Source organism: Dasypus novemcinctus, chromosome 8 (genome assembly GCF_030445035.2).
Source record: "Dasypus novemcinctus isolate mDasNov1 chromosome 8, mDasNov1.1.hap2, whole genome shotgun sequence".
In the NCBI taxonomy this organism is placed as follows: domain Eukaryota; kingdom Metazoa; phylum Chordata; class Mammalia; order Cingulata; family Dasypodidae; genus Dasypus; species Dasypus novemcinctus.
In genome coordinates this window covers 129,170,948-129,196,068 of record NC_080680.1, presented here as the reverse complement: position 1 = coordinate 129,196,068, position 25,121 = coordinate 129,170,948, and the positions used below count along the sequence as shown (strand labels likewise).

The 25,121-nt window shown below is 51.4% G+C and overlaps 1 long non-coding RNA gene across 6 annotated transcripts; it reads left to right on the top strand.

Annotated features, from left to right (window-relative positions):
- Positions 1–102: 102 nt before the first annotated feature.
- LOC131279386 (uncharacterized) lies at positions 103–24,335 on the top strand. Of its 6 annotated transcripts, none has more exons than XR_011649538.1 (6): positions 103–313; positions 17,216–17,376; positions 17,966–18,059; positions 19,853–19,888; positions 20,856–21,121; positions 21,926–24,335. It is a non-coding gene; the product is annotated as an uncharacterized lncRNA (long non-coding RNA). The 6 variants fall into 6 exon arrangements; XR_011649535.1 differs by having other exon boundaries at positions 20,154–21,121; XR_011649539.1 differs by having other exon boundaries at positions 114–313; positions 19,665–19,888; positions 20,873–21,121.
- Positions 24,336–25,121: the final 786 nt, after the last annotated feature.

Below are 25,121 nucleotides of genomic sequence, written 5' to 3'. Positions count from 1 at the left end.
GTGGCCCCGCCCCTTCCCGATTCGGCCCCGCCCCAGACGGGCTTCCCCCTCCCCGGATTGGCTTCGGTGCTCCGGGAAAAGCCGTCCGGCCTGCTCCTCGACGCCGCTGCCGCGGCAGGGAAAGGTTCCGGACGTGGACTGCGTGCGGCGGCCCGCCCCGCGCCAGGTGAGGGTGTGGGCGGGGCGTGCGTCCGCGTCCGGTCCTCCCCGGGGGACGTGCTGGCCCTCAGCGAGGGAGGAGGCCCTTGGTTTCCCGTGAGAGGTGAAGGAGGGCGGGCCCTGTGCTCCGCGGTCGCCGCTGCTCGAAGGACAGGTGGGTGCAGATGCCGGCCGGGCCCGCCGTGCGGGGTCAGCGCGGGGACGGACAGAGCTGGAGCGACCCAGGGGCCAGGGAGTCCGGCCCTCTGTCCAGGTGGGGAAACTGAGGCCGGGGTCGGGAGGCCGCCTGGGAGCCCTCCGGTGCGCGGGCCGGAGTGAGGGGCGCCCGCCCCGCGGCCTGGCCCCCGCGGCCTGGCCCCCGCGGCCTGGTCCCCGCGGCCTGGCCCCCGCGGCCTGGCCCCCGCGGCCTGGCCCCCGCGCTGCGCCGCCTGCGCCTCCCGGTCCTTCCGGGGCCTCGTCCTGGAGCCGCTCCCCGCGTCCCTCTCCCCAGCTTTGCCCGCGGCCCCCACCCGCGCCTCTGGAGCCGCGAGCAATCCCCTCACCCCTCCGCGGCTCCGTTCCCCGCAAATGACCGCTGAAGACCCCGGGCCCAGCCACCCCCTGCCCGCGCACACCCCCGGCAGGCGAGGAGGCGGGCGGGAGCCCGCAGCACCGACCTGGCCGGCGTTCTGGGCCCTCGGCGCTGCCGCGTGTCCGTTTCTAAGCTCCTGTTTTGCTACTAGCCTCAGCCATTTATTTCCTCTCCCACTCGATGGAATTTTTTTTAAGAGATTTTTTTTTTTCACTTGAAATACAAGTTTTAGAAAATTCTAGAATTTACCTGAATGAATCAAAAATTACAGAGCTAGAAAAAAATTATGAATGGTAGGTTGTTTTACAGTGAGCACAAACATGCTTAAAAAGTATGTGAAGACGTGATCCTTTGTGATATTACTTGTAAAGAAAAACGCCTGTGTACACACATCTTTTGAAGTTTTGAAAGGAAAATAGTACTGTATATTTCTTTATCATATCCCTTGAAGTATTTAGTATGCTCTTGTTTATTTTCCTATGTTCTGTTTTGTAGCCTTAAGAAATGTTTCAGGCATATCTGAATATGTGAACTAAGAGCAAATACCCCACATGGTGTGATGCTGCGTTATCTATATAAAACCACATGCATTTATTAAATTTTGTCTCTTGAAAAAAGCAAACCCCAAGGGCCAGATGCCATTTTTCCTTCTCTCTCCCCACACCTCAGCCCCAGGCCTGGCTTCCTGCTCCCCTGAGGGGCATCTCCACCCACAAATCTGTCTTTCCCCCTTCAGGGGCTTGGGCCCCTGAGCACAGGCCCCTCTTGCCTCCACCTCTCTCCCCCAGAGTACCGTGCCCCACTCCACGGCCTCATTTTCCTCTTTCTAGAACTAATCCACCAATATGTAAATACACTGTTGTTCTCCCATCTTAAAAATCAAATAAAAACTGTCCTTGGCCTCGCATCCATTTCTTTGCTGCCCTTGGCCGCCAACCTCTTTGACAGACTGGCCTGCACTCAGTGTCCCCAGGGCTTCTGCGTTGCGCAGTGCCCCGTTGGTCCACAGCCATGACCTTCACTTTTCGTGTTTTTTTTGGTATATTCACTATGTTGTGCAAGCACCACTCCGAAAGGAAACTCGTCCCCCTTGGTGCCTCCCGATTCCCTCGGCACCACTACTCTTCCGTCTCCGTGAATTTGCGTCTCTGGGACAGCTCGCAGGTGAGGAGCCTGCAGCGCCGTCTTTTGAGGCTGGCTTCTCCTCCCCGCTCGCTGCTGTCATGACGCCGCTGCGAACCCGGCAGGCTTCAGGGTGGGCTGCGCTTCGTGGCCTGGGGGTTGCCCAGGAGGGGAATGGCTGGGTCGCCGGGCAGTTCCACGTCTCCCTCTTTGAGGCCCGCCAGCCTGCTGTCCACAGCGGCCGCTGCACCTCGCATTCCTCCCTACACCTGCTCCAGGCGGCCTTTGCCCCCGCCCCGCTCTACCCAGGGGCTTGTCCAGGCCGCCGGCGCCCTCACCTTGCTGGACGCGTGGCCAGGCTGCTCAGGGCGCGCTGCAGCCCCTCTGCCTGCTGTCCCCTACCTGGGGAAGCGCCCTGGCCCCGCCCCGCCACCCAAGCCCCGCCCTCCCCACGCCCAGGCCCCGCCCCTACGCCCAGGCCCCGGCCCCGCCCCTGCCATCCAAGCCACGCCCAGGTCCTGGGCCCCGCCCTTGCCACGCCCAGGCCACGCCCCCGCCACACAAGCCCCGCCCTCCCCCACGCCCAGGCCCTGGCCCCGCCCCTGCCACCCAAGCCACGCCCAGGTCCTGGCCCTCGCCACGCCCCCGCCACACAAGCCCCGCCCTCCCCAGGCCCTGGTCCCGCCCCTGCCACCCAAGCCACGCCCTGGCCCCGCCCAGGCCCCGCCCCCACCGCCCAGGCCGGCCGCTGCCCACGCCTGCTCGCTGCCGTCTCCTTTGAAACAGCATGTGAATGTCCGTCGTACTCTCTGTTCTGTCAACTTTACTACTTTCCATGCTAAAAAGCAGGAAAAAGCAGGATCCCGCCACACCCGCTCACCTGCGCCAGCGCACCCCTCCCTTTCTCCCCGCCCCGCGGGGTGCCCCGGCCGCCCCAGCCCCCGCCCCGCGCCTCGGCGAGGCCGCAGCCGAGCGCCCCTCGTCCCGCTCCCCTCCGCCCGCGCTGGCGGCCGCCGCGGCTCTGGGGTCTCCGCGATCTCCCCGCACCTGCTTCGGCCGTTCCCCACAGCCCTCTGCTCAGAGCCCCCGAGGGCGCCGCAGGGCCTCCCCGCCTGGCCGGTCTCGGGCTCCCAGGGCCCGCGGGCCTCGCCCGGCGGCGTCCCGGCCCCGGGGCCCTGCTCCTGCTCTGCTGCCCGCGCCCGCGCCCCGTGCCCTCCGGTGCTTCTAGAAGGTCGTCGCTCCGCCCAGCAGGCCTCGGAGGGGCCTGGCCTCTGGCTCGTAACTGTCCACCCTGCAGCGAGCTGGTTCCGGGGCGCGGGGCCCGCGGGGAGGTCTCGCGCCTCCGGGCTCCTCCGTGTCACGGCGTGTCTCGTGGCAGGGAGTCCTTCTGGGAAGCTCTTGGCTCCCTAAAGCGCACGGTGAAGGCCGAGGGTCAAGGCCCGGCAGGGGTGGCGCTGGGGAGGGGTCGCGCTCTCGTGGCAGGAAGTCTTCCGGGCACAGTGCAGGCAGCTGCTCCCAGGCCTTCCCGACAGAGGTCAACGTGGGGGGTCAGGAGGCCCCAGTGAGGGGACGCTGAGCCGGTGCGTGCAGGAGGAGCTGAGGCAGCGCCTGCTGGAGGGGTCGGGATGCTGGGCGGTGAGGGGCGCCGGGGGATTGGCCAACTGGGGTGAGGTGCTGCCAAGTGGCGCGTATCCCGTGGACGAGACCCAGAGCGCACCCACTGCAGGCCAGTGACCCGTGGGCGCAGGCTCCGACTGCTCGTGCTGCGGCCCCTCTGCTGTCCCCTGTGCTTGGCAGCTTGCCCCTGTTTGCAGCTGGGGAAGGGCGAGGGTCAGGCCCGCCTCGCCCCTCGAGCTGTGCGCTGGCTTGGAGGCGCGGGGGCAGGGAGCAGCCCCCGGTGGAGGGGAGCATGGCACCCTCGCGTCCCCTCCTTTCCTGGGCCCTGTGCTGGCGGGTGGCTGAGAGGTCAGGCTCGGAAATGGGCTGCGTGGCCCGGGCTCCCTGTGGCCTGAGGCTGCGCCCAGGACGCTTTCCCCCTGGGCGGGTTGTTAGGAAGGAAGCTGACCTGTAAGAGAACAAAAACTGGCCCGACTGTGGAGGAGAAAGGAATTTTACTAACGATCTTACAAGGACAGGTGCACGACCTGGATAAAATGGCCCCGGCTCCAAACAGCAGGTAGCAACATTTATACCCTAATCCTGCTGCACAGGCCCCTCCCCCTTCCCCGCTGACTGGGTCTTCGGGGCTTGCGGCCTACCCAGACAGAAGCAGACAGAAGCGGTTCCGCCCCGAGCCTCCGCTTCCACGCCCTCCGGTGCCCCACATTGCAGCGGCCCAGGCCGCTGTCACTCCTGCCGCTGCTCGCACTATTGGCGCCGCCCTGCTCTGGCCCCGCCCTGCTCTGGCCCCGCCCTGCTTCTCATCACTGGCCCCGCCCTGCTCTGGCCCCGCCCCTGCTTCTCATCACTGGCCCCGCCCTGCTCTGGCCCCTCCCTGCTCTGGACCCGCCCCTGCTTCTCATCACTGGCCCCGCCCTGCTCTGGCCCCGCCCTGCTTCTCATCACTGGCCCCGCCCTGCTCTGGCCCCGCCCCTGCTTCTCATCACTGGCCCCGCCCTGCTCTGGCCCCGCCCTGCTCTGGCCCCGCCCTGCTCTGGACCCGCCCCTGCTTCTCATCACTGGCCCCGCCCTGCTTTGGCCCCGCCCCTGCTTCTCATCACTGGCCCCCGCCCTGCTCTGGCCCCGCCCCTGCTTCTCATCACTGGCCCCGCCCTGCTCTGGCCCCGCCCCTGCTTCTCATCACTGGCCCCGCCCTGCTCTGGCCCCGCCCCTGCTTCTCATCACTGGCCCCGCCCTGCTTTGGCCCCGCCCCTGCTTCTCATCACTGGCCCCGCCCTGCTTTGGCCACGCCCTCACTTTGGCCCCGCCCTCGCTTTGGCGCTACTTTTCAAATTCTTGGCTCTAAAGCCTCTAGAACCCTTTTCCCTCCCTTCTCTAATGGCAGAATGGCAGAATTGTGAAAATTAAATAACCCTTTCCTACAAATCCCCCCTCTTTCTTTTAGACTCTTAGTTTTCACTCTTCAGTTTCTCAAACCTGCTAAGAGTCCATCACATTCTTCATCATAGAGATCCTCCTCTTTAAGGGGGTACAAGGAGTTTTGCTTGTGCTGTGAGGGCATCTGTTTGGTTAGGGCTGTTTCGATGAGTTTCTGAGCTGACCCTCGGGCACACAGGATGATGCAGCATCCACCTGCTGTGAGTACCCCAGCCATGCTGATAAGGAGGTCAGGACAGACAGGGCCATCCTTCCCACTTCCAGACCAGCTCTAACCGTCCCGTGAGTGGGTTGTCAATGCCAGAATTTTTTGCTAACTCTTCAAGTAAGGCTGTTAAGCCTTGCAAGGCCTTGGTGATAGTTCCAGGTGGGGCTGTATTACTGGGGATGAAGGTACAGCAACTACCTCCAACCATAACACAGACGCCTCCTTTTCCTGCCAGCATCATGTTTAGGGCTATCCTGTTTTCCCAGGCCATTCAGCTAGTAGCATCCAGCTGTTCTGCTATTCCCTTACCTGCATCCCTAGTGTAATTAATAAATCTTTGTTGATTATAATATATATAGTTAATCCAATCCACATTTTTGTTAATGATGACCCACCAGTACACGAATGACTCAAATCCTGCAGCTACCTGATTTCTAGCTTTATTTTTTTTTTTTAAGATGATTTTATTTATTTATTTTTAATTCCCCCCCCCCCCCCCCGGTTGTCTGTTCTTGGTGTCTATTTGCTGCGTCTTGTTTCTTTGTCCGCTTCTGTTGTCATCAGCGGCACGGGAAGTATGGGCGGCGCCATTCCTGGGCAGGCTGCACCTTCTTTTCACGCTGGGCGGCTCTCCTTACGGGCGCACTCCTTGCGCATGGGGCTCCCCCACGCGGGGGACACCCTTGCGTGGCACGGCACTCCTTGCGCGCATCAGCACTGCGCATGGCCAGCTCCACACGGGTCAAGGAGGCCCGGGGTTTGAACCGCAGACCTCCCATATGGTAGACGGACGCCCTAACCACTGGGCCAAAGTCCGTTTCCCTGATTTCTAGCTTTAAATTCATCTGGGACTCCTCAGGGAGCTCCTCTACTATCTAGATAAACTCAGTCATCAAGGAACCAGGTAAACTTCTTTTCTTTCTCTTTCCCTGGTTTTGTGTTTCTTCCTCTTTTTCAAATGCCAGGGTAAATGGGATGGCCAATTGAACCAGAGCACAGGTTCCTCCCCACTTCTCAGGTAACACTGGTTAGAGGATGCTCCTTCCACAGTACCACCGAAGGTCTGCTTGAGGTATGACCAAACTGGAGAAATTGCCCATACTATCCTCACTCACGTTCCATACTTGTGCACACAGGGCCATGGTCCCAAGGTCCTGGATCCCCTTTCCCATCCAGAGAGGCAGAGTGACTTCCTTGACCAAGGCAGGAAGCTGGTATGGCTTTGATGTTTCCCTTTTGACAATAGGAAAGAGAGAGGACACTGCACTGCAAATTTCACCAGGAGTAGCATTCTGGAAGAGAAGCACCATGCACTTAAACTCCCTTTCATGCTCTTCCATACCCACTGGAAAGAGCAAGATATGAGCAGTGCGCCAGCCTGTTGCATAAGAGTAAAAGTTGCTTTTGTCCTGGACTGTGTATTTGACCTATTCTACCCAGGCATTTGTGTCCCCATATCCTGTCTATCTCTGTGGTCTTCTTTAAATCCTCTGCCTTCAGTATCCTGACTGCTTTGGGGTCATTCTGCATCGGGGAACTGGCCTTTGGTGGGTTTTCCCTTGGCATCTCTGAAGGGTGAGCTGGAGGGGACGTTGTTGACATCACATCCACAGGGGGAGGAAGGACTCGAGTACGGAACCTCCCCAGAGGGTCTTTACCTGTAACGTCCACCCCCATCCTGTAGACTCTGTTGGGAAGAATAACAATTGTTTTTGCTGAATTTCTCTGCCTTTCTAATGGTTATTACCAATTGGTTACACTGGAGGCTTTTGCAGTCTGGTGGGGTATTACCTTATAAAAGGCTATCTTGGCCTCCTCTTTCCCAGTGGTCCACCCCTTATACTCAGCCCACCACATAAAGCTCCAATTGAGATGGGGGAGGTTGAGATACCTTCTCGGTGACTCTGGGCATAGATATTTATTTTGCCAACTCAGACATCACTGCTGCCCTAAATCTCCGCACCTTATCACTTGGCAGGCTTTAGACTGCACAGTCTGGGACTTGAGGCCTTCGGTTACATTTACTATCAATTTAAAACGGGGCTTGTTGTGACCTTATGAAACATCATATTCAGTATAATTATTCTCATTTTCAGAAACATTAAATCCTTCATCTGCTAGTCTTTTAAGGCACTAGACAAGGTGGATATAGATAACAGCCTGGAGGGATGTCTTCCCGCAAAGTTCACTGATACAGAGTCCGGGCAGTCCCTCCCCCTTTCCTATACGTCCTCCCAACTACTGCCTTCTCAGAGTGATCCTTAAGGGATCCGAGGTTGGAGTTATTTCCCAGGACTCGGATGGTGTTGGGTACTTATCACCCAGGTCGGGCACTGGTCCTTCTACTCGAGAGTAGTGAGTCCAGCCTCTTTCTGCTGTCTGGTCTTCAGGCTCAGTTGTCAACAAAACTTGACAGGGTCCTTCCCAGGTGGCTGAAGTTTGGACTCCTTCCATGACTTGATTAGGACCCAACTGTCAGGCCGGTATTGATGGACAGTGAATTTGAGAGGCCAGCAAACCACGATGCCTGAGGGATGACCAAGTAGAAGACAAAGCCAGTATATAATTCTTAAGGAAGAGATCCTTTGACTCTAAGGAAGGGAGGTCTCCAGTCCTCCTAGGAAAAGGCAAGCCAGAAAGCATTTCATAAGGAGTGATTCCCAATTATTTCCTAGGGTATGGGTAAGCACTTAATCCAGGGTAACTTTGTTTCTAAGACCAACTTAGAAAGATGCTTCTTTAAAGTCTGATTCATTCTTTCTACTCTCCCTGAAGACGGCAGGTGCTAAGGTGTATGGAAGTTCCATGTGACATCCAGGCTTTGCATAATATTCTGGAGTACACAGGAGGTAAAGTGGCTACCATTGTCTGCATCTATATTGTCCACTAACCCATAACGAGGAAAATTTGTTTGAGGATAATTTTAGAAGTTCCTGATGCTGTAGCTCTATGAGGCCAGAGGATATGTCCATCCATCCTGTCACATGATCTACAATAACCAGAACATACTTTAGCCGACCCACTGGGGGCATTTAAGTGTAATCAACCTGAATGCTCTGGAATGGCCTGAAGTCCTTCTTGCTTCCCCATTGTTCTTGCTTTCTTAAGACTTTCTTATTACCATTTTGGCAAGTTATACATTGTTTACTTATTTGTTTAGCTACAGTTTAAAGGCCCACACATTCAAAATACTTAAGAAGCAGACAGCACCTGGCCTGTACCCCCCATGACTCCCTTGGTGTAAGACTGCTGATGCCTCTCTCATCACTTGTTTATTCAACATTTATCTGCCATCCAGGAGGAGCCACCTCCCTTGATCATCTAGGGTTGCTCCTAACTGCTCCAGCTCTTTTACCTCCTTTTCAGAGAATGTGTGGATCCTGAACTCTTCGGGAATGGGGCATATCAGGATCCTCAACTTCAAAGGGCAACTCAGGGAGGCTTCCCCAGCCTCTTCATCTGCTAACCTATTGCCCTTTGCTTCAAACGTATGACCTTTCTGATGTCCATTGACATGCACCACTGATACTTCACTGGTTAAAAGAAGATTGGCCAATACTTGTTTTATTAATTCCCCATGGACCAACCCTTTTCCTTTGCTTTTAATCAAGCCCCCTTCTTCCCAAATTTTCCCAAAAGTGTGGACTACCCCAAAGTCATACTTAGAGTTCATGTAGACTATACCATCCTTTTCCTCTAATAATTTGAGGGCTTGATTTAATGCATACAGTGTGCAAGATTGAGCTGACCAGTCATTGGGCAATTGGCCAGCTTCTTTTACCTCACAAGTTGGTCCATCTACAATTGCATAGCCATTGTGCCCCTTCCTTCTAGGACCCTGGAGGACCTGTCTATGGACAGTTTTTCCCCTGAATGCAGGGGATGATCCCCTAGGCCAGACTGGACTCGGGTCTGATCATCAGGTCTAAACCATCATGCTCAGGAGGCTCCATCTGGTCAGGTCCCTTCCAGAGGAAGGAGGCCGGGTTTAGGCTGTGGTCTGTTGTCAATACCAAGTCATTTTTCCTGTTAGGGTAACGTCATACTTCAGAATTCAGGAGTCAGTCAGCCACCTCCCGCTTTCTGAGACAGAATAGTGCTGACCTGATGAGGGGTGCTAACAACTAAGGCTCCCCTGAAAGTCAGCTTCCGGCCCTCTTCCACCAGGAAAGCAGTTGCCACCACAGCTTGAACGCAACCCACCATCCCCTGGAGACAGGATCCACAATCTTGGAAAGGAAGGCTGCAGGTCTCCTTTGACCTCCCCAGATTTGGGTCAGAACCCCAATGCTGTTCCTCTATCTACCGTAACAAAGAGGTGGAAAGGTTTCTCAAGGCAAAAGAGGACCAGAACAGGAGCTTGCACCAATGCCTGTTTGAGCCCCTCTAATGCCTCTATCTCCCCTTGAGAATTTGCACCTTCATTCTTAAAGGGGTGCTGGAGGATGATGGTCACTCTTTTGTAACTGCTTCCTGCTGTTTAGGGGCAGTAGGCCTTACCTGACAGGATGTAAAGCCTTCCTGCTATTCTATCATGGTTAGAGGAAGTGACTATGGCACCCTGGGTATATTAGTCAGCCAAAGGGGTGCTGGTGCAAAATACTAGAAGTCTGTTGGCTTTTATTTTATTTTATTTTTAAAGATTTATTTATTTATTTAATTTCCCACCCCCCTCCCCGGTTGTCTGTTCTTGGTGTCTATTTGCTGCGTCTTGTTTCTTTGTCCGCTTCTGTTGTCGTCAGCGGCACGGAAGTGTGGGCGGCGCCATTCCTGGGCAGGCTGCACTTTCTTTTCACGCTGGGCGGCTCTCCTCACGGGCGCACTCCTTGCGCGTGGGGCTCCCCCATGCAGGGGACACCCTTGCATGGGACGGCACTCCTTGCGCGCATCAGCACTGCTCATGGCCAGCTCCACACGGGTCAAGGAGGCCCGGGGTTTGAACCACGGACCTCCCATATGGTAGACGGACGCCCTAACCACTGGGCCAAAGTCCGTTTCCCTGTTGGCTTTTATAAAGGATATTTATTTGGGGTAGGAGCTTACAGATACCAGGTCATAAAGCATAAGTTACTTCCCTCTCCAAAGTCTATTTTCACATGTTGGAGCAAGATGGCTGCCGACGTCTGCCAGGGCTCAGGCTTCCTGGGCTCCTCTGGGCTCAGCTCCTCTGTTTCCTCCACAAGGTCAGCTGTAGACTATGAGGCTCTCTAGTCTTTGCCTCTCTCCACAAGGCCAGCTGTAGACTACCAGGTGAACAGCTCTGTCTCTCTCCCTGGGATTTCTGCCATGTCTAAGGAGCCGTCTCTATTCCTCTGTGTTCTTCTCCTGGCTCAGGTCCTCTCTTCCTGGGGCTGGCTTCTCTTTCCTCTGTGTGACTTCCTGGGGCTCCAGCTCAAGACTCCAGCATCAAACTCCAACATCAAAAGCCTTCCAGCATCAAAAGGCTCCAACCCTGTCCTTTGCCATGCCTTTTATCTGTGAGTCCCCACCCACCAAGGGGCGGGGACTCAACACCCTACTGACCCGGCACAATCAAAGCCCTAATCGTAACTTAATCATGCCCAGGTACACATCAGATTACAAACATAACCCAACATCTATTTTTGGAGTTCCTAACTATATCAAACTGCTACACTGGGGGAAACTGAATTAAATCCCTATATGGCTAACAAGATGGAAGAAATAAACTTAATTAGAATTTCGAGGTTATAGGATTTCACTGAAAGGATACTGGGCCATGAAAATAGCAAGGGCCAGATGCCTAAAGGCTGCATCTTCCTAAAGGTGATGGGCTTCATTTTGCAGGTTTTCATCAGAAACTGGTTTCTGGGTCCTAGGTTTGGAAAAGTTACACTTAGACTATCTTGAAGGGTTTAAGCCGAAGTGGATCCCATCTTGCAAGAAGGGCTGGCCGACCTGGGTAACATGGCTGGCACGCCAAACAGCAAGAAGCAGTGACATTTACACCCTAAGCCTAACACACATCCCTCCCCTCTTCCCCACTGATTGGGTACTTCAGGGGTTACAGCCTATCCTAGACGTCTAACTTACGGTTCCTGCTCTGAGTCGCAGCTCCCGGGCCTCAGCGCCGCTGTCACTCCCGGTAGCGCTGTTCAAATTCGGTGCTGCTTCTCATCATTGGCTGCCCTCGCTTTGGCCCCGCCCCTTTCTCACCATTGGCCCCGCCCTCTCTTTGGCCCCGCCTCCCACCTCACCATTGGCCCCGCCCTCGCTTTGGCCCCACCTCCCTTCTCGCCATTGGCCGCCCTCGCTTTGGCCCCGCCTCCCTTCTCACCATTGGCTCTGCCCCTCGCTTTGGCCCCACCTCCCTTCTCTCCATTGGCCCCCTCGCTTTGGCCCCACCTCCTTTATCACCATTGGCCCCGCCTCCCTTCTCACCATTGGCCGCCCTTGCTTTGGCCCCGCCTCCCTTCTTGCCATTGGCCGCCCTCGCTTTGGCGCCACTTTTCAGATTCTTGGCGCCAAAGCCGCTCGCACCCCTTCCCTCCCCCTCCAAGGGCGGCGGGCTCGCCTCCCCTTCTCGGGGAGACTAAGCTTGACCCTTTCCTTGCGAGGTGGCAGCGGAGGGGCTCGGCCTCCTGCCCAGAGGCCGCTGCTCGAGGGCCTTGAGGCCGCGCCCGCCCCCGCCGAGCCCCCGCCGGGCCGCGGCCTCGGAGCCCCAGTCAGCGGGACCCGCCTGCGGGCGGGCTGGAGCGGCGCCGGGCGTCCTGCGTCCCAGCCCCGGGCCCTGGGCTGCCGGGGCGCTCCCCTCCGGGAAGGGGCTGGTCGGGGACGGGGGCTGAGCGGAGTGCCTGGGGCCCTGCGGCCGCGGTCCTCCCGCCTGAGGGCACCGGCGTAGGGGATGCCGGTCTCCTCGCCGCTGGAGGTCGGCGAGCAACTCCTCGGGCCGCGACCACTCGGGGAGGACAAAGGCAGTGGGGTCCCTGGGATGGGGGTGCCGGCGTCCGCCGGGCGTGCGCGTGCCAGGCCGAGGCCGCGCCTCCGCGCACCCACGGAGGGACGTGGCCGCGGAGCGGAGCCTCTGCTGTGCCCCGGCACCCCCGGCCCGGGCAGGCGGCTCCCCTGCGCCTCCGGGATGGGCCGGCCCCCTCCGTGCCGCGTGGAGGGAGCGGGCGAGGCGTGGCAGGTCCCCCGCTGCTCCCGGGCGTGGAACTTGGGGCTGTGCTGTCGCCAAAGTAGGGGAAGGCGCCGGGCTCCTCTGTGGACAAAACAAGAAATGTGCGCGGTCTGCGTCCGCCCCCGCCGCTTTGGCCTGTCGGAGCGCCTCACCCCACTTCCCCCTGACGGGCGCCAGTGCTCGCTGGAGATGCGGCTGACTGCAGGGCAGGGCCTGGGAAAGATCAAGACAGACCTGGTTAGGCAATATGTGAATGCTCATTTTCCCAGAGTGGGTTACACCATTGGGTAGAGACCCATATAATGAGAGTGAAGGTAGACCCACATCCTGGGGAGGACTAATGCCATCAAAGAGAGGGAACTGTATCTCTCAAGAGAAATGGTGGCTCCCAGGGCATTAGGGCAGTTGAGCAAGTCAAGCCTTCAACACTGTTGCAAGTATCTCTGACCATGGCTCCTCAAGAAATGAAGATTGACTGTCACTGTGGGCCCCAAGGGGAGGGGGAAATAGATATTGAATAGATGGAACCAACGTAACTGTGAGGGCAATAGAAGTATTTCACAAGAGTATGCAAGGATGGATATAAAACATGTAATATTACACCAAAAATATGTAGGCGCCGACAGACTAATAATGTAAATCATAATGTAAAACATAGGATAACTAAAAATTTAGAAAATTGTATAGCCTAAAGTATAAACCACAATGTAAACACAAATGTCACCTTGTTTGAAAGCTATTGTCTCAATATCTGTACATCAGTTTCAGTAAATATGGTATGAATATGTTAAAAGATTATTGCTGTTGAAGGGAAAAGGTTTTATATTGGATATGTGGGAGTACTATATATTGTATATATGAATTACTGTGATCTATAGCTCTTGTGAAGAGAAGCTTAATAATTAGGAAAAAAGAAAAGAAAAAGATAGGATGTAGAGTTTTTCCAAATCAGTATGTATTCTATATCTAACTTTTAAACTCATCGCTATATTCCATTTTACTATTAAGGGAACCTGGCATTATATTGGGCTTCACTTTTCAGGAAGTTTTGGATCACGGAGTGGTTCAACAATGGCAGCAGAGGAATACTGGTATGGGATGTTATTGACAGGGGACATATGGTTGACAGGGAGTTATACAGGGCATGTGTCCGGGGTGCATGGAAATGTTTGGATATACTCATAGTGGAAACAATTAAAAACAACAACTGGGGGGGGTGCTGGGTTCCTGGCCGGGGAGGCTCTGTCGTGGTCCCTAGGGGAACAGTGGCAGTCCCCTGGGTGCAACTGCAAAGACCAGAATGAGGGTCCAACAGTGAGCCCCTGATACTAATGACTATGCTTGTGAGCCTATACACCTGAAATAAGAACAAGGCCTAGAGCAGCACTGTGCCTAAGAGTTCCTTCCTGACAGCCTCCGTGTTACTCAAATGTGGCCAGTCTCAAAGCCAAACTCAGCATGTAAATGCACTGCCTTCCCCCCAGCGTGGGACATGACACCCGGGGATGAGCCTCCCTGGCGCCCAGGGATCACTACCAAGTACCAGCTGATGACGTAATTAGAAAATGACCTTGGGGAAATGGACTTGGCCCAGTGGTTAGGGCGTCCGTCTACCACATGGGAGGTCCGCGGTTCAAACCCTGGGCCTCCTTGACCCGTGTGGAGCTGGCCCATGCGCAGTGCTGATGCGTGCAAGGAGTGCCCTGCCATGCAGGGGTGTCCCCCGCATAGGGGAGCCCCACGCACAAGGAGTGCACCCCGTAAGGAGAGCAACCCAGCGCGAAAGAAAATGCAGCCTGCCCAGGAATGGCGCCGCCCACACTTCCCGTGCCGCTGACAACAGAAGCGGACAAAGAAACAAGATGCAGCAAATAGGCACAGAGAACAGTCAACCCGGGGAGGGGGGGATTTTTTAAATAAATAAAATCTTAAAAAAAAAGAAAAAGAAAATGACTTTGAATAAAAGGTTCAACGCGGACCAGCAGAATATCCCTGTCTACATATAATAACAGGAGTTAAAAATGCTTTTTGACCTAAATTAAGGGGGAAATGGAAAGAACAAATGAGTTTATATGGCTATGAGTCTCTAAAAAAGAGTCTGGAGGTTGTCAGAAGGATTGCCCTTATGCACAACTGAGCAGAGTCTCAGAGACAGATAAAGTAGATACAACCCCAGGTATTGGTTCTTCTGAGGGCTACAGAGACCCACAGGTTCTATGGTCATGGCAGATGGAGTTCACTGCCATGTCAGTTGGCCCTTCCTTGTAGTTGGTGTTTCTGTGTGATGGAGCTGGACTCATATGTGATCTCTTTTCACAAGCCTTTCCTGTTACTTTACTGGAATTGAAGTTGGTGCTGGGGTTTAAGATATATCGAGGGGATCTGAATCTCTGGACTGACCATATGATAGCCAGGCCCTGAGCCTCAACAGACTTCAGCTCCTACACTCTGGTTTATTGGACTTACCCCACTCAGCTAACATGAAGTTAAAGAATGTCAACCACACCATGGAGCCAAGAGTGCCTACAACTGAAAGCAGGAGGATTGCATCCAGTATCGAAGTGGAATCTAAGCCCCTCTTGACATAGATGTAAAATGGACACAACCAATCCAAGGTCCACAGGAAGGAGGAATACAGTAAGGATTAGAGTGGACTTACTGATATTCTATTCATGAACTATTGTGGTTAGTAATAGAGAAAATGTGGCATTGGTGTGGAAAAAGTGGCCATGGTGGCTGCTGGGTGCGGGGAATGGGAGGAAGAGATGAGATGTGGAGACATTTTCGGGACTTGGAGTTGTCCTGGGTGGTGCTGCAGGGACAATTACTGGACATTGTAGATCCTCCCATGGCCCACTGGATGGAACGTGGGAGAGTGTGGGCTATGATGTGGACCATTGACCATGTGGTGCAGCGATGCCCAGAGATGTACTCACCAAATGCAATGGATGTGTCATGATGATGGGGGAGAGTGTTGCTGTGGGGGGAGTGGTGGGGTGGGGGCGGTGGGGTGAATGGGGACCTCATATTTTTTGAATGTAATATTTTTAAAAAATGAATTAAAAAAAAAAAAGACAGACCTGGAGCCAGAAGGTGAGGGCCCTTCGAGAAAGCCCGGCAGGAGGGAGAAGGTGGAGGAGGGGGCTCTTGGGCTCCGTGCCCCCACCAGAACAACCAGGGAAACGCAGGAACTGTCTGAATCAACTAAGCCTACTGTGCGGCACCCGGGAGGAGCTGGGGGAAGAGGCTGGTAGATTGGGTAAATGTTGGTGGATTTCCGCCCCGGGTGGTAGCCAGCTCCCATCCCCCTGCCGCGTGGCAGGCAGCACTGGGGGCTGCAGCCAGGACTCCCACTGCAGCTTCCTGTGGCCAAGGTGGGCTAAGAGGACCCAGGCTCCCAAAATCTGGGGGTGTGAGATCGGATTGCTTACCACTCCTTCTGATCAACTGCTTCTGATTGTTGGGGGGCTGGCTCTGAGGGCCAAGTGGCAGAGGAGGCTTAAAGAGCGAGTACTCCTCTCTCTTTCTGTCTTTCCATCTCTCTCTCCTTTCTATTTCCCACTTGGAAGCAAAAATGATTTGAAAAAGCTGCAAATACACAACTCCAACCCTCAGGGACAACAGCAAAAACAAACCCCAGCAATTCCAGAGCAGTGGGAGAATGAGATCTCCAGAGTTACAGCAAGATAATAATCCATGTCCAGTGCTTGGCCAAAAGTTAAAAGACACATGAAGAAGCAGGAAAGCATGCCCCATTCACAGGAAAAAAAGGATTTACTACAAACCATTCCTGAGGAAGCTAGTATATTGGAATTTAGTCAAAGCCTTTGAATCAGTTGTCTTAAATATGTTTAGTGAGCTAAAGAAATCCACATACAAAGAAGTAAAGGAAATTAGGGAAATGTTTGAACAAAATAAAGGGATGGAAATTATAAAAAGGAATCAAACAGACATTTTAGAAATGCATAGAACAGAATTAAAATGAAAAACCTCATTAAACGTAAAGGCGAGACAATTGAAATTACTCAGTGTGAGGAGCAGAAAGAAAATATAATGAAGACAAATGAACTGACACCATGAAGTGTGTGAACATACTCATCATTGGCGTCTCAGGAGGACAAGAGAGAGGGAGAGCAGGGCAGGAAAAGTGCTGGAAGAAATAAAGGCCCAAAACTTCTCAAATCTGATGAAAGATGTGAATAGACACATCCAGGAAGCTTGAAGAACTCTAAGCAGGACAGATTCTAAGAGCACTACAACAACACATTAGAGTGAAACTGTCGAAAGCGAAAGACAAAGAGAGGGTTTTGAAAGCAGCAAGAGAGGAATGACTTGTCACAGGTAAGGGATCCAGTGCTAATAAGCCAAAGGGGCGCTGATGCAAAGTGCCAGAACTCTGGTTTTTATTTGGGGTAGAAGCTTACAGTTACGGGCTGTAAAAGTCCAGCTCCAGGTACCATGAGAGTTATTTTCTCACCCGAAGTCTGTTCCCACCTGTTGACACAAGATGGTGGGTGATGTCTGTGAGGGTTCAGCCTTCTTCCTCTGAAGGCTCTGTGGTTCCCGCTTCTCATCTCAGCTGACATAAGGCTCATCTCTCTCCCTGGGGCCCATTGCTTTCTGGGCTCAGCTGCTCAGTTCTCTCACAAGGTCAGCTATAGACTATCAGGCTCATCTTTCTTCCTGGGGTTGCAGGATTCTCTGTGTATGTTCTCTGGCTACTTCCGTGTGAGAGTCTGCTTTATCAGCCCAAGGGGCTGGAACTCAAAGCTGAGTCTCACTCTAATGACATGGTTCAATCAAAGCCCTAATCTTAACATAATTTAATCAGGTATCTCAACTTAATCTAATACAATCAAAGGGTATCATGCCCAGAGAAACAGACCTGTTTACAAACATTATCAAATGTCTTTTGGAATTCATAAATAATATCTGCACTGTTCCCTTCCCCGCATTTCAGGACGTGTCTTCCTTCGCCTCGTGGACTTGCCTTGTTTCCTTGGAAACCTGCAGATGTGTCCTGTCTAGGTGCCAGCCTGGCACTCTGTCCTTGGCAAAACGGACTGCCACTTCCCCTGCTCGTCATCGCTGGAGTTCAGGAACCACTCTTGATGTTTCTAGGTAATTCACTCATTCGTTCATCTATTGCCACGTGATGTGTATATTTTTGAACAATTGTTAACTTCATCAGATGGAAAACTGCTTGGACTGTTCCTCTTGCCACAAGCAGGAGCAGCTAGGCTGCCCTGGGTGGGTGTGAGGCTGGAGGACGCGGTTGGCGCCCAAGAGGCAAGTGTCCAGGGACCGGCTGCACACGCCAGCCTCCCTCTGCCGCAGCTGTGACTCACAGTGCTGGTCGTGCCCGACGCCCCAGCCCTCGCATGCTCTCACACGTACCCGCTGCGGAAGCTTGAGAAGAGCGGACAGCGGCTCACGCACCCCAGCAGCACCCTTCGCAGTCTGAAGCTCCAAGGCCAGTCTGGAAAGCAACTTGCTCTGTGCACACCTGGCGCTGCCCGCAGGTCCTAGTGACGGGCGCCAGCCTCTGGGGCATCATGGCCCTGACCTCCACTGGTGCCTGCAAGAGCAAATTTAAAATGTCCTGTTTCGTCTTCTCCTTTGAACTCTGAATCTCAAACTCTGGAGCCACTTTCTGTTTGCTTTGCTTTCTCTGTCATGACATACTCATATCTTCATGTCTTCATTGCAGCAGGAGAGCCTGTCTTGCCCATTCCGGTGCGTGCCTCGTCATCTGTTTCCTTCTGTTTGGAGAAGACTGTCCCCTTTCTGCAAGGTTCTGCATTGTAAGTTGATCGTCGCCAGCCGCTGGGTGTGCTGTGGGTCAGTGGTCTGGAAGACTCGAGCCCTGTCCAGACTCAGGAGGGCCTCCCTGGCCAGTGCCGAGAGCCCAGCTCTCTGTGGGTCAGGAGACCCCTGTCAGTTCTCATTCTAGGCATTCTAGCAGGTTCTGACAGCTGGCACCGGAGGCTGTTTGTATTTCCTTAGAGGAAAACTGTAGGTGGTATCTTGTCTCTCCTTGGAAGGTGCACATTATTTAAAAAATGACTTCCTTTATTGAGCCAAAATTGACCCCCAAAACCTCAAATCCTGCCCACTGATTTTATAAAGAATTAATCTCACTCCTTTGGAAGTCCATTCCAGTGCCAGGTGGAGCTCTGTCATGAGGCCATTCTCTTGCTTTGGGTCACCCAGTGACGTGAGGAATGACGGTCACAGCCTTGGGGAGGGAAGCTGGGAATGAAGGCTGGGGGCCACAGGAACGCAGGAAGCCTTCCAGCTGGGCAGCCTGCAGAAGGGCCTTCCCGGAGCAGGGGCCTGCACACCTGCGCGGGTGAGACGCTGCAGGCCACAGCTGCTTTCAAATCCCTGGACGTCTATTTAGGAACAGAATTTAGCTCAAAGACAAAGATGTTTGCTATTTTTATTTTAACTAGATTTAAACGTTTGAATTTTGGAGTGGAAGCATCTTAGAGGTCATTTTGCCACTCTAACTTTCAGGCTGTCTGCAAAATAGAAAATCCTGCCATGGAAACTGCCTTTAAATTTTTAATTAAACTTTTTATCTTGAATTAGTGGTAGATTCACAGCAGCTGTAAGAAACAGCACAGCATTGCCGTTACTCTTGGCCTGGGCTCTCCTGGTGGCAGCACCTGCACAGCTGTCACCCCACAGCACAGCCAGGACGGCGCCTGCCCAGGGCCAGCAGCGCCCCGTGCATCGGCCCCTTCTCCATAGTGGAATCTCGGCCTGGAACCTTTGGGACTAGCCTTTATCACTCCGCCTTGTTCCCGACTTTCACCTAGGGTGTTGTACACGCAATAGTTCAGTCCTTTAAATAAATGACGTGAAATTTACCCAACATAAATTAACTCTTTCAAAGCGGACAAACCAGGGGTATTTAGGACACTCACAATGTTGTGGGGCCAGCACCTCTATTTAGTCCCAGAACATTTCATCACCCCAAAATAAAACCCCATCTTCATTAAGGAGTCAGGCCCTACTCCTCACCCTCCCAGCTCTTGGCGCCCATCACTCTACTTTCTATTCCTAGGAATTTGCCGATTCTGGATATTTGATATTTGTGGAATCATGAAATAGCCGACCTTTTGGTGCCCGGCTTCTTTCACTTAGCTCAGTGTTTTTGAGGGTCATCTGCGTTGTAGCACATGTCAGAACTCCGTTCCTTTTTATGACTATAACATCCCAGAGGAAAGTGTTGCAACTTTCCTCTAAGTTTGAAATTGTTTCAAAATAAAAAGTTTAAAATGTCTATTTAAATCCTTTGCCCATTTTTTAAAAAAAGGTTTATTTTTATTTATCCCTCCCACTTGTTTGTGCTTGCTGTCTGCTCTCTGTGTCCGTTTGTTGTGTGCTCATCTTCTTTTTAGGAGGCACCGGGAACCAAACCTGGGATCTCCGTATGGAAGGGAGGCACCTAATGGCTCGAGCCACCTCTGCTCCCTGCTTGTTGTATCTCTCATTGCGTTTCCTTATTATGTCTCTTCATTGTGTCATCTCATTGCATCAGCTCGCTGTGACAGCCCCTTGCTTCAGCTCGCTGTCTTGTCTTATTCAGGAGGCGCTGGAAACTGAACCTGGGACTTCCCGTGTGGTAGGTAGGTGGCCAACTACTTGAGCCACATCCACTTCCCCTTTTGCCCATTTTAAAAATTGGGTTGTTTGTCTTTTTTTTTTAGCTGCATGAGTTCTCAATACATTCTACATACTAGATCATTATCAGATACATAATTTGCAAATATTTTCTCCCATCCTGTAAGTTGTGTTTTCACTTTCTTGATAATGTTCTTTGATGCGTGAAAATTGTGTTTTGATGAAGTCCCATGTATCTATTTTTTCTTTTGTCTTTTGGTATGAAGGTCATGAAGACTATCCTCTGTTTACTTCTAATAGTTTATAGTTAGAGCTATCAAATTTAGGTCCTTGGTCCATTTTGAGCTTATCTTCTTATATGGTAAGGGGTAGATCCAAGTTGGTTCTTTTCATGTGGGTTTCCAGTTGTACCAGCACCATTTGTTGGAGAGACTCTTCTTTCCCCAATGAATGGTCTTGGCACCCTTGCCATTAATGTGAGGTTTTATTTCTGGACACTAAAGTCCATTCCGTTGGTCTCTATGTCTATCCTTATGATAGCACTACAGTGTTTAAATTACTGTAGCTTTGTAGTAAGTTTTGAAGTCAGGAATTGTGAGCCCTCCAACTTTGTTCTTCTTTTTCAAGATTGATTCAGCTATTCAGGGACTCTTGCAATTTCATATGAATTTTTGGATGGATTTTTCTTTCCACAAAAGATGATATTTCAGTTTTCATAGGGATTGTTTTGAATCTGTAGATTGCTTTGGGTTGTGTTGCATCTTAACAATAGTAAGTCTGTCCATGACCATGGGGTGTCTCGCCACTTATCTAATTTCTTTCAGCTTCAGCGGTGTTTTGTAGTTTTCAGAGTGCAAGTCTTTTATAGCCTTTGTTAAGTTTATTAATAGGCGTTTTATTGTTTTGGATGCTATTTGCTTTCGTGTCCTTGGAGCTGATCCACTCCTGTGGGTGTGAAGCTGCTGTAGGGGCCCCTTTCGCTTAGGTCCCTTCAAGAGGGCGTGACCCAGAGCGGTCCAGATCCTCGTAATGCAATCCTTTATGAATGGATGACTATGGAGAGAGAGACAGAGGGAAACCCCAGACATGGAGAGGAGCAGAGAGGAAGCCAGAGGAAGGCAGAAGCTGAAGCAGCAAAACCCGGAAGAGAAGGGGGAGACCGGCAGGTGCGGCTGCGTGCCTCGCTGCGTGAGAGGGGCCCAGGACCGCCTGATGGTGCCTTGATTTTTCTCAGGTATTTTCTCGGGTATTTTTCTCAGCCTCAAAACTATCAAATTTTAAGCTAATAAATCCCCATTGTTAAAAGCCAAACCATTCTGGTGTATTGCTTTTGGCAGTTAGCAAATGAAAATAATTTTCTTTTCAGATTTTTCTTTGCTGGAGTAGACTTATTTTTGGTGTTTTGATCTTGTACCCTGAAACTTTGCTGAACATAATTATTAGCTCTGGGTTTTTTTTGGTGGATTCTTTGGTATTTTCTATATATATAGGTTATGTCACCCATGAATAGAGACTGTTTTACTTCTTCCTTTCCAGTTTGCATACTTTTATTTCAGTTCATTCCTTTTTATTATTTTATCGCAGAGTAGTATTCCATAGTATAGAATACCACAGTTTGTTAACCATTTTTCAGCTGATGGATATTTTGGTTGTTCCCATTCTGGCTGTTACAAGTAAAGCTTCTATGGTTTTTGTGTGAACTAGGTTTTCATTTCTCTGGGATAAATGCTCTAGAGTTTACTTACTGGGTCAGTGGTAATTACATGTTTAGTTTATAGGAAATTGCCCTGCTGTTTTACAGAGTGGCTGTATGTCTCACAGCCCGCCAGCAATGCAGGAGTGGCCCAGGCTCTCTTCACCCTCACCAGCATTTGGTGTTGGTGGTTTATCTTAATTTATTGTTTAACTTTAGCCTTTCTGAGAGGTGTGGCCCGATAGCTCATTGTGGTTTTAGTTTGCATTTTCTTAAAGGCTGATGAAGTAGCACATATTTTCATGGGCTTATTTTCTATCTGAATATCTTCTTTAAATATTCTAGGGGGAAGTGGATTTGGCTCACCTGATAGAGCATCCGCCTACCACATGGGTGGTCCAGGGTTCAAACTCAGGACCTCCTGACCCAGCTGGTGAGCTGGCCCACACACAGTGCTAACGCACACAAGGGGTGCCTTGCCACGCAGGGGTGTCCCCCGTGTAGGGGAGCCCCATGCTCAAAGAATGTGCCCTGTAAGGAGAGCCGCCCCGCGTGAAAAAAGTGCAGCCTGCCCAGGAGTGTCGCGGCATACACGGAGAGCTGATGCAGCAAGATGATGCCGCAAAAGAAGACACAGATTCCCAGTGCCACTGACAAGAATACAAGTGGACACACAGTGAATGGACACAGAGCAGACAACTGGGGGGGAGGGGAGAGAAAGAAATAAAAAATAAATCTTAAAAAAATACATAAATAAATAAATATTCTAGGGCCTAGGCATTTGTTGGACATGGGATTTACAAACATTTTCTCCCATTCTGTCTGTCTTCTCATCCTCATAACAGTCTTTTGCAGAACAAAAGTCTTTAATTTTGATGAAGTCCAATTGATCAATTTTCTTCTTTATTAAGTCAGGCCTTTGGTGTCAACTCTAAGCACTCTTTGCCTAGCTTTAGGTCACAATGATTTTCTCCCATGGTAATCCTTAAAAAAAATTTTTTTTCAGTTATCTCAAAGACAATTTTTTTAATATACTATTTTTTTTTAAAAAAAAAAGATACTTAGATTACATAAATGTTACATAAAAAAATAGGGGATTCCCATATGCCCTGCTCCCTACCCCTCCCTCATTTTCCCACAGTAACAACATCCTTCATTAGAGTGGTACATTTTTTACAATTGATGAACACATTTTGAAGCATTGCCACTAAGTGTGGATTATAGTTTACATTGTAGTTTACACTCTCTCCCACACAATTTTATAAATTATGTCAAGATAGATAATGGCCTATATCTGTTATTGCAATGTCATTTGGGACAATTCCCAAGTCCTGAAAATGCCCCCATATTAGACCTGTTTTTCCCTCTTCCTCCTCTCAGAACCACTAGTGGCCACTGCCGCCACATCAATGATAACAATTCTTCCATTGCTAAAATCATAATAAGTCTATAGTAGAATACTAGTAAGTCTACTCTAGCTCTTTGTTCATTCCCCAATCCTGAGACTTCTGGGATGGTGATGCCTGCTCCACCGCCAATTGAGAGAGTGCTTAGATCCCATGGGGCAGATGGATGGGATTGTTTTGCTTGCAGTTGCACATTCTCTCTGTTCCTTGGGATGGTCATTGTCCATTATCATCTCCTTATTAGTTGTCCTGAGTGAGTCCAATCAACTCTGTTGAAATTCAGGGCCCAGCTGGCACATGGACAGCCCAAAGAGTTAAGTCTCATGGACATAAACCTATCAACTCTAGTACTAACTATAGGTTCAAATAGAAGGGGCAGAAGAGACATGTGTAGGGAAACCACAACTGAGTCCAACTCTCATACTGGGGAGCATAAATTCCAAAGTAGGGCCACTGACAGGGCACCAAACTCCTGAGCTGTCTGCCCTGCCTATAGTATCTAGATGTCTCCAGACCTCGCAGGAACCCTGCTATTTGAGACAATATTTACTGTGGCAGTCAATGAGGTCCTGTTCAGACATGCATAAGCATAACCTCTGGGATGACCTCCCAACTCAATTTGAAGTCTCTTAGCCAAATAAACTCATTTGTCTTTACCTTTTCCCCCTTTTGGTCAAGGCCTTTTTCCAGTTGCATTGCTAGCTGGTTCTTGGTAGAAATCTCTTGGTGCCAGGAAGGCTCATCCCTGGGAGTCTTGTCCCATGCTAGGGAGAAGGTAATGCAGTTATATGTCAAGTTTGACTTAGAGAGAGTGCACATTTGGGCAACAAGGGGCTCTCAGAAGGTAACTCTTAGGCACTCTATAATACTAGACTATGTTTCAATTTCAAAAGTAAATGTTCATAAGTACAGTCATCAATTTCAAGTGCCCATCAATGGACCATCCTCCTTCACTAGTCACTACCCCTATACTCGGGGAATTCTTGCTGTTCCATTAGAGAATGTGGCAGAACTCCCCAGGATGGGAATTCAATCTTCTTTCAGTTATTGTGTGAATCTCCACCCACTGTGACAATGCCCCGTGAACACTTAAACACATTATATGCCTTAGTGGTGTGCCCCAGGTGAGCCTCCTCCCATGTATCCCCCATCTCTGACACCCCACACCAATGATCCTCCCCTGTCACAAGTTTAACCCTTCTGTGATCCAAAATGTCTTCAAAAATGCAACCAACAAAATAACCAAATACAACTAATAAGAAAATGAAATAATAATGATAGTTCTAAAAATAAGAAATAAAATATTTTTGAAATTTTGGAATAATAAAAATGAGATTTATATTTAAAAATTTTTTTTGGCATTATGTCTTTTATGTAGGCTTTGTTGTCTTGTATGCACAGTGACATTTTCTTCTGTTTATTCCCCCAGTGTCCTATTTTTTTCATTTTGTCTTCCAAGAAGCTTTAGGTTACAGAAAACAGAATATAGGGGATTCCCATATACCCAACATCCTCCCCCTTCCCCCTTTCCCCTATTAATAACATTTTACATGTGGGTGGTATATCTGTTCTTCCCACTTGTTAGGTGGGTCTCCACCCACTGATAAAACACACGATGACAGGATGAACATTCGCACACTCCCTAGAAGCCTGCCAGGTGCATTCTGTCCCGCACACCCCAAATCCAACACCCTAAACCAGGGACCCTCCCCTGCCATATTTGCCGAAAGAACATTCCCAGTGCGTAGTTTCAACCACATTTCCACAAATCCTCAGAGTTCACCTGCTCTCTTCCCCAACCCTCCCCCAGCCTAAAGTTTGTCTAGTTTTACATTTTTCACGTATGACGACGATCCATTTTGGGTGTGAGGTTTAGGCCAGGTTTGTTTTCTCCCCTCCGGACGTCCACTTGCTTCAGCACCATTTGTTGAAGCCCGTCTTGCCTCCGTTGAGCCGCTTCCGCCCACTTGTCAAAGGTCAGTCGGTGCCGCGTGGGCTGCTCCTGGCGCCCGTCCTATCCACTGGCCTGAGGTCTCCCCCCGCCGGCGCCGCCTGCCTTCCTATCTGCAGCTCCGTGGCGGGCGTCCACCTCAGCGCAGCTTCCTTTAAGAGCTGTGGGTACGGCCTGGAAAACA